This window comes from Eulemur rufifrons, chromosome 16 (genome assembly GCF_041146395.1).
Source record: "Eulemur rufifrons isolate Redbay chromosome 16, OSU_ERuf_1, whole genome shotgun sequence".
NCBI lineage: Eukaryota > Metazoa > Chordata > Mammalia > Primates > Lemuridae > Eulemur > Eulemur rufifrons.
In genome coordinates this window covers 76,022,675-76,035,764 of record NC_090998.1, presented here as the reverse complement: position 1 = coordinate 76,035,764, position 13,090 = coordinate 76,022,675, and positions in this window count along the sequence as shown.

Sequence of the window (13,090 nt, the reverse complement as noted above, 5' to 3'; positions counted from 1 at the left end):
TTTGTGCAGAGACAGACCAGGGGTCTTAGGAAAGTATAGACATTTCATCCCTTTTAGTACAGTGGCTGTGTGGGAAAAAATATTTTCCCAAGTGTCTACACATGTCTCTAAACCAACAGATCTCAGAATTAGGCCTTCCAGTTGACTGATAATGTGGGAGTAGCTTAGGAGTAGTAAAACAAAGTTTAAACATGACCACGTGCCACACAAATGCTCCCCCAATCCAACAAGACTGAATTAGAAATGATATGAAGAAAAATACACTTGCTACATCCCATTAGGGAATATACTGCTAGATTTGCATTTTTGTTTAATACTCAAATGTTGCCACATTACAGCTGAGTCATGACTTCAACTTCCTTTAACATATTATTTAATAAAATGAGACTGGGTGAACAGACATCTCAAATAACAGGCAGGTATTAAGGAGAGTCTGAAAATGGTGCCAGTAATCAGCCAGGACTTACCTATGGAGCTAAGTGCCTGTGAGCATCCAATTTCCTTCTGATTCTTTGAATTTGTTGTTATTATTACATAGAGTCAATTCAAGTGGTATTTCATTAGTTGGGATGTGTATATCTGTAGGGAAGAAAAAATGGTAGAGTAAAAAAATAAACCACAGGTATGTAGATATGACATGAGGGTCTTGCTGATAATGAAGAAAAAAACAAAAACAAAAAACACAGTTTCTTATCATTATCAGAGAAGAAATATTGCCCATCTTCAGCATCATATTTAGTCTTCCAAACAGGACTTATCCTCTGCTGATGAGATAGTAGTTAATTTACACCCAGGATTATAAACGCAGTTTAGAATCATGCTTTGCCTTTCAATTTGCCTCCCTCTTCCAATATTATCAGATTCACAGTTAGTTATAAAGGAGATTTATGGTTTTAAAATATCATCTTATTTTCTTCCTCTCTACTAATGAGTTGTATAAAATAAGTGATTTTCCTAATATTCATTTTGAGGGTCAGAAATATATAATTTAGCAAGGAGCATCAAAGCACTATTAATGCTGCAATTTAGTGACAAAACATCTCTCAGTTTTCAAGTGCCTCTTGCTACATTTCTTCATTTCAAAGGATTTATTGTATTATTTCCTTGGCTGTAATGGTTGAGTCCTAGTGTAATAGGCTTATTTTGATATTTTCTCCACAGTGTAAGTTATTTCAATAACGGCTAACTCTACCTTTGAATCATGCTCAGCAAACAGGAAAACAGTGGGTGTCCCATTTTGGCTTTTCCTTCTCAGCACCTTCAAGGGATCATTTTATCACTGACAAGTGCGTGTGGTATCTGAATACAGACTTGGATGAGAACTTTCTCCCCCTCCCTGAGGAAAACCGTGGCCCCTGGCTTGATCACCCCATTTTTTTTTTTAATTTCAAATAGCCCTTACCATAAAAGCTTGAACTTCTAAGATGTAAATGTCAATAATGACATGGATCAGAATGAATTGTCAACAAATACACTTACTCCTCAAGGGGAAGCAGGTGCTTGAAGTGTTGTGGTTTCTCTAACTACTGTTTAAATCAGATTTGGGTATAAGTAGGACATAAACACTGTTTGTTAAAATTCTTACTTGTCTGTAGTCTTCCAAATGTCCCACTCTTGGCCCTGCAGATCGCTTAGGATTTTACTGGTATGTGATAACTAAAGGTAGAGATACAATAAACTTGATTCAGCCATTTGTCACTGGCAAATAGACGTAGTGTATTCACACAGGAACATCTTTTCTGGGCTTTCTTGAGGGGAGGGATAGAGAGATGTTAAATGTGTTTCTATAGAAGCATTAAGGGTAATGTTTACGACTACCTGGCTTTATGTGCCTCAAGCTTGTGCCCTGGGGAGTTTCAGTGGTAGAAATGAAGGGTATATGTCTATCCCAGGGAGGCTAAGTGTAAATCATCAGCCCCTGTTGCAGTTGGCAGACTCCTAAGGATCATTTATATTTTTATGCATCCAAAATTTAGAGAAATTACAATCCTCTCTGCAATAAAACTAGGTATTTAAGAATCCTTTAAATAAATTGGACATCTGTGGAATTTCTTTTTATTGTAGATATAATGTTAAGAGCATGTGCAAGAAAGTTTTAACCAAGAGGAAAAATTTGAATATTGTGATGTGTGTCATTTCTCCATATTCAATTTGCTTTTGAAATCAGTCACTAATTGGAAACAATTATATTCTCAGAACCAATGGTGATACCTTTGCCTGGCCTGGTGGCTCAGGAACATTCTTTAGGGGAACCGAAGATCACTGGGCTATGGGAATAGAGCCTTCAACTGAGAATTCGCTTTTTGTGGTCAGCGGTAGCCTTGTAACTGGTGGTTCTGCTTCCACCCACCCCTGGTCTGTTCTCAACACAGCAACCGGAGTGATCCTTCTCATGAGGTCAGATCATGTCACTCTTCTTCCTAAAACCTCCAATGGCAGCCGATTTCATTTGGACTAAAAGCCGATAGGCATGTAAGCTGCCTTCCATGTTAGCACAAGAACAATTTTACCAAATGTGCTGTGGATACAGATCACTCGATCTCCAGCTTTTCAGCTTGAGTTGTCCATTTCCCTTCTACCTACAACCCAACTGCAAATCAGTGACACATATTTTAAGTTTTTGATACGATGGCACTCACCTTCTGTATTATATTGTTAGTGTAGCCTGAGTTGCAACAAAAGATAAATGTAAAATCTCTGTGACTTAGAGCAGTGCAAGTTTACTTCTTGCTGACGCAGCCCTTTAACTCTGTGCCTGGTTGGGCAGCCTTCCACATGCTCAGGCCAGAAGCCAGGCTCCTTCACTCCTGGGGTTCCTCTCTTATCTAAGTTCTTGTGGTCTCCCCATGTGGCCAGGGAATAGAGGAAGGAAAGAGGGAAGATTGTACTACATGATTCTCTGTCCAAGATTTTCTGGCCAAAACTCAGTCACCTGGTCGCACCTGACTACAAGGAATGCTGTGTGCCTGGGAGGAAGAGGAAATAGGTTTGTTGATCAGCTAGTAGGCTCTGCCATACCTACCTGCCATTCTTTCCCTTAGCTATTAGATCACGTGGCCTGGTACATTATTTCTCATGTCTCACTTGTTTAGCTCTTGCTCCGTAGCCATCATGGTTGTACATCATGATATATTCTTCTTGGGAAGGCAGCAGAAGGGAAGGAACAAGTCTCTTGGTGTCGGATACACCTGGGTTTACATCGTAACTGGGGCACTTACCAGCCATATGCCTTTGAGTAAGTTATTTAACCTCTGACCATCAGCTTCTTCATCTATCAAAACACGTGTAAAATACCTGCCTCATGAGATGGCTTAGTAAGAAACGTATCAGAGAGAAGAACAGTAAAGGTTAAGAGCATGGATCCTGGGGCCGGACTGCTTGAGTTTGAATCCTGGCTGTGTCACTTATTTGCTAGATAATCTTGGATGAGCTGTAGTTTTCTCACTGATAAAATGAGGATCATTATATTGCCTACCTCGCAGAGGTTTTGGGGGGAATTCAATGAGTTAGTATATCTAAGGCACTTAGAATAGTGCCAGAAATATAGAGTAAGTGGTAGGTAAGTGTTAGCTCTAATCCCAGAGTATCTGGTGAATATTATAGGCTTTGATAAGTGGTATTCTCTCCAGGTTGTTGCTTGGTATGCTTTAAGATGTTATTCTTTCCAGCAACTCCTGAAGACTGAACGCCCCCAAAGATTCCCCCAAAGGGCTCTTCAAGGATGAGATTTCAAGCATCTTAATGGAATGTCAAGGAGCTGTTTGTGTAGAGAGCTGCCAAATGACCACTCACTTTGATTACTTCAGTGTGGGTTCTGGGTCCTGGAGATAATTGCCCAAGAGAGGACATTTACCCAGTGCTCTTTGGAGTGATTTTTAAAAATGTGTGATGTGAGGTTAAATAATACATGACTCATTACCCATTTAGGGTGCACAATGAAGAGGGGAGGTTATTCATGTTATTAGGCTCATCTAAGTAGAAGATTACAGTTTGAAAATTGTTTAAAGAGAAATATAATTAGAATAATGGGACAACATAATGGGAAATCAATGCTATTAATGTAACTGCTAATTACTGCATTAGAACATTTACCCAAATCCCTTTCTTTAAAACTAAAAACATAAAATTAAGTCACCACAGTAGACAATTTATGTAGAGGGACTCAGGGATCTTGGGTTACTCTAGGAGATCTTTTCAGAACAATTTCCTGTACCAAATGTCATGTAGGACCCTCGTGGTTTCAGGGAGAGAGCGTGAGCAAGGGAGGACCTATATTTCCACTCTGTGCATATTGGTCATTTTACGTCTCTTGGGTTCTGGGCATTGAGAGTGTCCTAATGCTGTTTGGAGAAGACTTTTTGCTCCTGCCCTTGGAAGTGCTGGCTTGTTGAATGTAGGTCTTTTTGATAATTTCGTAACATGAGGATTCTGAGTTTTGTGAGTACCCTGTGGGAAGGTGAGGGTGAAGAGCTTGGGCCAATTTGGGATTGTTTGGGGTGAATTAGTGTGGCATTCCTGGCAGATAGATCAGAGGCCCCACAATAAGTAGAAGGGAATGTGACAACTCAAGTGCCCCAAGAACTTGGGTAAAAGGCGAAGTGTTTAGATTTGAGGTATCCAGGTACTGTAAAAACTCTGGTCTCCTTGATGTTAGTGTGAATTCAGGTTGGAGCCAAAGGAGTATCATTTGGGGTACTGAGAGGAGTCCAGAAGTAAGGTGTAGAGCTGGGAACCAGGAGCTCGGGACCCCCAGCTAAATGGTAGAGATGGAGTTTTTTAAAAATTGTGGAAAAATATATATATAACATAATGTTTGCCGTTTTAACCATTTTAAGTGTACAGTTCAGTGTCATTAATTACATTCGCAGTGTTGTGCAACCATCATCACTATTTCTAAACTTTTTCATCATAACTCCAAATAGGAACTGAGTAACCATTAAGAAATAATAACTCTTCCTCCTCTCCTCTCTCAGCCCTTGATAACCTCTAGTTTACTTTGTTTTTGTGAGTTTGTCCCTTTTGGCTCTGTAATATAAGCAGAATCATACAATATTTCTCCTTTTCTGTCTGGGTTATTTCACTTAGCGTAATGTTTTCAAGGTTCATCCGTGATTTAGCATTTATTTGGATTTCCTTGATTTTTAAGGCTGAACAATATTCCATTATATGTATACATATGCCACATTTTGTTTATCTACTCATCTGTCAATGGACATTTGGGTTGCTTTCACCTTTTGGCTATTGTGAATAATGCTGCAGTGGACATTGGTATATAAGTATATGTTTGAGTCACTGTTTTCAGTTCTTTTGGGTATATACTTAGGAGTGGAATTGCTGGGTCATATGGTAATTCTACATTTTACTTTTGGAGAAATAGCCAAGTTGTTTTCCTGGAGTTTTTCTCCATACCTCTGAAGCAGGCAGCAGGTGTGCAGAGGTGGGGATGAGGATTGACACTAGGAAGTGGAGTGAAGGGGACGAAGCTGGACCTCAGGAACACAGCAGCAGCTCCAGTGAGCAGCCTGGCCAGGCACCATGAGAGTATATTAGAGAGAGTGCAACATGATATTTTATGTGCACCTGGACCACCTCCAGACACCCAGACATGGGACAAAGAGCAGCAAACTAGAAATGTATAGTGGCAGAGTCCAGCTCCAGGGGATGAAATATGTCAAAGCAACAGCTGACTTAAGGTTATGTCCTGCTTCCAATCCCAAGAGAACTGGGGAATCTGGAGGCAGGTTCCTGTTTAAGAGGTCTGAAGGGCAGACCCAAATAGCTGGACCAGGAGGCTCTGGCCCAGTCCAACATATGAGCTAAAATTACTGCAAGCACCTGTATTAAACATGGGGTGGCTATTTCCACAGTAGTCGAAATAGGCAGGTTTCATTACTTTCTCTTCCCACCATCCCTGGCAAGGGCAACCCAATGCACAGTCTTACCCCATCCCCAGAGCACAGCTGGCTGGACTGGGAAAGGACGCCTGACCCACCAGTTCACTGGCTGGTCAGTGACTTATTATTTTATTCCTGCTTAAGAATTTGAACTAAAACCACGAAGATTGCTGTTGTTGGATGGTGGGTATTTGTGCTTAAAGATCACATAACATCAGTGGCAGAGGCAGGCCGAAGGCACTGGCAATCTGAATTTATGGAGAAAAGAAGCTTTGCATAAGTGGAGGAAGCCCTCTGGCAGAGAGGGAAGAGATAAATGTTCAGAGAAACAGATAAAAGTTCCTGTGGGGAGGAGAGGTAGATAGGAAAAGACAGGGTGGGGAGAGAGAATAGAGAATATTTCTTGGTTCATGACAATCTAACTTTTACTTAGTTTAAAGTTTGAATGGGTTTTTGTCCCTTGCAAGCAAAGGACATTTAACTAGAACAGTAACAGATTTGGGGCTGTTTACAAACCCTCAGCCCTGAATGCATCGAATCACTAGTGAGCTGAGGCTAGCAGGGGCCATGTCACCAGGGCCCTGAACCAGAGAAGCCTGCAAGGACCAAGTGATAAGTAAAGAAAAAGAAATTCCAATGGCACACAGACATTGTCCCTAGCCTTCCAATAGCTTGCTTGTCACACAGAGATGATTGACTGACGGTGAGAGCTCATAAGCGCAATGCCTCGATATCAGCTTCCCTATGACCTTCACTTCTCTGCTTGTAGGACCTGCAGTGAATCATGCAGGAGTCAGCTGTGCAGTTTCCTTCTTAGGAAAGGACAAAAGGGGTTGAGACCTTTACCAGGAAAACCAAGTAAAAGCCAAAGCGAAGTCATCTATTTAGTTAAACATGGAGTCAAAATGCTATATCCTTAAACACATAAAAAAAACAACAACAAAAAACCAGCGCTCTATTTTGTTGAAGGGAGTAAGAACCAGGCAATTAGCCTGGCTGCCTGGTTTCAAACCCTGGCTCCACCACTTTTTGTCTATGTGTCCTGGGGCATGTTAATTAGACTATACTGTGTTTCCTCATCTGTAGAGTGAGTTAAATAATAGTAGTCCACATCATAAAATATTTGTGTGGACTAAATGAGTTGATACATATAAAGTGCTTGGATTAGCGTTTTTCTTATATGGGAAGCAACACTCAAGTATTACCTATAATTATGACTTGCCAGGCACACTCCATGTACACTGCCCAATACTCTACAGTTCTCACACAAGCAGCTATTACCTACTTTACAGATACAGATACTATTCTACTTTACAAATGGGGAAAGTGAGGCTCAGGGCAGTTAAGTAGCTTGTCCAAGGTCACAATAACTGGTAAGTTAGTTGCTGTGCTAGGATTAAAACCCATGTGTGTCTATTTCTAAAACCCATCATCTTCTTCTCTTCTCTTCTCTTCTCTTCTCTTCTCTTCTCTTCTCTTCTCTTCTCTTCCTTTTCTCTTCTCTTCTCTTTTATTTTCCTTCCCTCCTTCCTCTCTCTCTCTCTCTCTCTCTCTCTCTCTTTCTTTTCTTTCCATTGCAGGAGTACAAATGCTTTGGTTACATAAATTGCCTTTGCACTGCCCGAGTCAGAGCTTCAAGTGTGCCCATCCCCCAGACAGCATGCACCAGATCTGTTAGGTGTGAATTTACCCAACCTCCCTCCCCCTTCCACCTGCCAAACACCTTATGAATGTTACTTCCCATATGTGCACATAAGTGTTGATCAATTAGTACCAATTTAATGGTAAGTACATGTGGTGTGTGTTTTTCCATTCTTGTCATACTTCACTAAGAAGAATGGGCTCCAGCTCCATCCAGGATAATACAATAGGTAGTTCAGCATTTTTTATGGCTGAGTAGTACTCCATGGTATACATTTACTACATTTTTTTAATCCACTCATGTATTGATGGGCACTTGGGTTGTTTCCACATCTTCGCAATTGTGAATTGTACTGCTATAAACATTCGAGTGCAGGTGTCTTTTTTACAGAATGTCTTTTTTTCCTTTGTAAAACTCATCATCATTCAATGGCTGAATCTCCAGGATTATATTCAGATATTAGCTAAAGATAGGGGAAGGAGGGAGCTAAGGCTTGTGGAGAGCCTACTATTGACTAAGCACTTGGTTTTCTTGCTGTCATTGACCATAGTCAGGAAAACATGAACCAACGCCAGCATCAGCTTCTGCTGCGCACTACCAGAGGTGAGGCATGAGAGACTCTACAGGTGCTGTCTGTGTTTGCTGTGTCTGAGGTCCCCTGCCCCATCTCCATGGACCATGTGGGTGGCATCACCTGCTCTCACTGATTTCCTCCTCCTTCCGCATTAGGGACTTTTGTGTGAGAGTATTGAATGTTCTGCTTGTCTTCCAGGGACACATGACCAAAGAGATAAGCTACTATCATGCTCAGCTGGGGTCCTTGCTTAGTGAAAAAATAACTGGACCACAAAAAATCTTGGCCAGCCCCAGAGAGGCAGCCTCAGAATGACAAGGACTCTTTCTGGTGTCTTGCAAGAGGAAACCAGAACTTAGTTTTATTGTCCAGCAACAGAGTTTAAGAAGGTAACTGAGATAATCTAGGGTCACTTTCTCTCCTTTTCTTACCCACCCACAAAAGTGTCAATTCCTCTAGATCACTAATTCTTAAAACATGTTTCTTTTACCAGCAGCATCAGTAATACCTGCTTTAGACCAGTGGTTCTCAAACTTAAATTTATATCAAAATCAACTGGAAGACTTGTTAAGCTACAAATTGTTGGGTCCCCATCCCTACAGTTGATAATTTAGTAGGTCTGGGATAGCACCCCAGGATTAGCATTCCTAACCTGTTCTCACGTTTGGTCTGTGGACCTGCATTTGACCTCACCTGGGCACTCATTACAACTGCAACATCTCAGGGCCTGCCCTGGAAGCACTTGCTTCTGCTACTCTAACTTAAAGATGCTAGCGCATATTACCTGGGCAGCTAGTTAATATGCATATTCTGAATGGGCTGGTCTGAGAGTTGGCATTTTTTACGTACTCCCAGGTGAGCCGAGCCTGCTGGTCCCTGGAACTACAATTTGAAGAGTGAGTTTCAAATCTGCGTATTGGAATCACCTGAAGAGCTTTTCAAATATGCCAATGCCTAGACCCCACTGCAGAGGTTCTGATTTAACTGGTCTGGGGTTGGGCCCTGGGATCCACTATTTTAATGAAGTTGCTCGCAACATTCTAAGACTGCAGCCAAAATAGAGAACTTTTACTCTGGTTTTGTACATCGTCATCCCTCTTGCATATGTGTCCCCCTGCCTTCCTTCCTGCTTTCTTTCCAAACTCTTTTGCTTCAAATTGAGTCAGACTCCCAACTGATTGATCTCTCTGGCTCCTGTTTATCATTCAGATTGTCTCCAGATGAATCTCTCTATAGCCTGCTATAGAATCTCTCTATGGACTGCTTTGTTGCAAAAACCTTCAGTGACTTCCTGTGCACTCCAGAAGTCAAAAAGACCTTGCACTGATGTTTTATTCTCTTTGGGGTAGCTCCAACCTACTTTTCCAGCCACATCTTCCTCTTGACTGAGCCCTATATGTTAGAAAACTTAAATGAATCTCTATTCTCTGAATACACCATGGGTTTGCCCATCTCTCTGCTTTTGCCTGGGTTGATCCTCCAGCTGGTGAGGGTCTTGTCTATGTACCTGTCAGGCAAGGACCATCCCTACTTTTGCTTACCTTATGAGAGTCTTCCCTGATCCCTGCAGCTGTTGTAATCCATTTCCCCCTAGCGATTTATTTCTTGTGTTCTTACAGCACTTACATTGTTTTCCTTGCATTTCTGGAATTTGCATTCTTTTCTAACCCTCCTTTCTGGAGTATAAACTTTTTGGGGGCCAGGACCTCTTCTTGCTCATGTTTGTATCCCCTGCAGGGCCTATTACAGTGTCTGGCACATAGTAGGTGCCCACAAAGATTTGTTAAGTTGTATCGTATCGAGTAATTTGCCTCTGTGTTATTAATTCTATTTTGACCTCTCTGCCATATGCTGACATTTTAATTTCGCTGCCTGACATTTAGTAAATCCGTAGGGATTTTATCTAAATAAATGCTTTTCAGAAGGCTCCAAATGTTCTTCATAAACATACAGCGTAGTTTCCACAGTGCCTTCAAAAAGTTCACAGCGTTTTAATTGTTCACTCTTTGTACTAGTTTGTTAGCATTTTGGCTTCCTTGTGTCCTGAGACAGTGTGGGATCCAGTAGGAAGTCAGAGGCCATGTTCATTTCACTTTCGAAAACTCATTATGTTTCTAAAAACTTTAGAGTGCAATTGTAATGAGCTATGATTTTGGGAAACCGATCCAGCTCTGATTCCTCTTCACTGTTTGAGTGGGACCTTTGTGGTAGTTCAGTGCGTGATGGGACTTGGGAGGTAATGACGATTCTTGCAATTAAATCATACCCACAGCAGTCGCTTGCAATCCTGCAGGAACAATTATAAGGAATCCCCTCTCATTTGGCACAATGAGATATGAACATTTTCTAACGGGCTAATTAGTGTAGTTATCATTTTTTTAGCCAAAAATATCGATGTGTTGGATTTAATTAGTCTGCCCTAGGATTATAAGATAACTTCTTAGTTTAGTCGTTCTGTCAGCATTTTCAGGATTTGGAAAGATGCCAGAGACTATCACCTACACACTTGCATAAACTTTTAAGCACTTCTAGAAAAATTACTATGCAGAGTAAGTAAAGTTTCCAGAAATAAAATGTCCTGAGTTAGATGGGTGGAGGAATTGTGACAAAAGGAATATGTAGTTAGTGGAAAGTGGAAAAGAACAGGCCTTGAAATCCTGTTGTTCTTCTGCATTTCAGGACTTAGGTGGTTCAGACGTTGTAGTCTCTGATTTAGACTTCTTTGGTTTCTAGTAGTGACACTTGATTCCAGCTGGTTAAGCTCTGTGGGGGTTTATTGGCAGGATATTGAGTAAGGCACAGAATTGAAGGAGACTCTTGATAGCTAAGCCATGCAAAGTAGGGGGCCAGAGAACTTTCTGAGAGGTAGGTAAAAGGAACTAGTGGGCAGTCTCTTTGGGATTTTGCTGGTGGAATAAATTCATTGCAAATAGTTTCAGTTGTTTTGGTTTGCAGGGAGAGTTGGGTTGGCCTGTCTTGAGTCATGAAATGGGTTGAAGAGTGTCCCATAATTCATGCCATAATTCATGCCCACCTGGGACCTCAGAAGGAGACCTTATTTGGAATAAGGGTCATTGCAGATGTAATTAAGATGGAGATGAGACCATACTGGACTAGGGAGGGCCTTACATCTGATGAGAGTATCCTTCCTTATTAGAGGCAGAAAAGGAGGAGGCACAGGGATACAGAGAAGAAGGTGTTGTGAAATGGAGGCAGATATTGGCATGATTGGTCTACAGGCCACAGAACACCAAGGATTTCCAGCAGCCACCGTAAGTTGGAAGGGAGGCAGGGGATGGTTTCTTTCTCAGAGCCTCCAGAAAGAACCAATCCTGCCAACAGCTGGATTTGGGACTTATGTCCTCCTACACTGTGAGAGGAGAAATTTTTGTTTAAAGCCACTATGTTCATGGTAATTTGTTTCAGTGCCCCTAGGAAACTAATAGAGGTCATGTGTTCATTTTTGGTCTAGGACAGGTAGGGCACCTTAATTGACAGCTTCACTATAATGGGATGCAATGGAGTAGAGGGACTTCCCAAGAGAAAATACAGTGGTTGTCAACAAAGAAAAGAGTCTGGAAGGTAGACAGGACAGGAACCACAGGAGTGTCTACTACATATCATGAACCATAAAAGAGCTTTCACTGCATTCACATCTCTGGGTTGCTGGGGGACAAGGATAGGAAGTGCACTGTGCCTTGCACTTGCCTCAAGTGATATTAGAAGCCCATCCTCAGATTTTCCAAGTTGCAGCTAGTAACACCACAAGTCTTTTGGGGAAAATTGGTGGTGTTGTGGGTGGCAAAAGATACCCAAAGGCAATGTGTAGGACAAAGCCCTTGTTCATATGGGTCTAGAAGGAAAACTCTGAAATGGAAGAAAATTTACTATTGTAAATTGTTGTTGTACTAACTAAAATCAGGTTGTAATCATGATCACAGCCTCATACCTTGACTAAGACATTGTTACAAATGTAGATTGAACATCATCAAAAGAACAAGTTCTAGCCCATATGTAGAGAAATCATGATGGGTTAAATGAAAATTGTCGATCTCATTTGGGTGGTTCTATATTCCATTTCCCTTAAGTTAGTAGGTATTTGTTGGCCAGAGAGGTATATTTGTATTAATTTCCATTGCAACTACAACAAGAACAAGAACAATAACAATAGCAACTAATATTTATTGAGCCAACAACCATGCTAAACATGTTACCCATGCATCATCTTATTTAATCTTCAAAAAACTCGATGTTGTTGATATTGTTAGTGGCTCTGGTTTTTGGGTGTGGAAATGGAGGTTTAGACAGTAACCTGCTAAGGTCACATAACTGGTAAGTGGTGGTGCCAGGATTTAAACCCTGAGTCTTTACCTCAGAATCCAAATTCTTGACTAATTGTTTAGCTTGTATGTATACCTTTACTGTGAATATGTATATCATTTCATTAAGGAATTATAGTTTTTTTTTGGTTATTGTTGTAATGTGTCCTTCCAAAGCCCAGAAGCCTTGCTCATGTGGCATATTCCTTGAAAACTTTCAAATGCCAGTGGAATGACCAGAACTTTCTTTGTGCCATGAAGAGTACTGTCTGCTAAGCTTCTCTCTCTCCTACTGGGGAATATATATAACATGAAATGGTTTAGCTAGACTGAAAATCAATCACCAGGGCCACTGATGATGCTAAAAAAAAAATCAAAAGCAGTTAGCATACAAATGAAAGTGATTCCCTATAACTCTATGTGGGACAAATTTCCTGAACCACACCAATAAATCAAGGCTGTGGAGGCTCAGTTATAAAGGAAGATAGATTGAACAATTTTCCTGTTACAAACAAGCTGTTTTATATAATACTAGGTATCTATCAGCCAGTTATTCAGGTCTAATTTAGGAATGTGCAAGTAAACATGGCCAAGTATATTTAAATACACTAGCATTAAAAGTTGCCAAGTAGTGCTCTGTATCAACACAACAAAATTATTT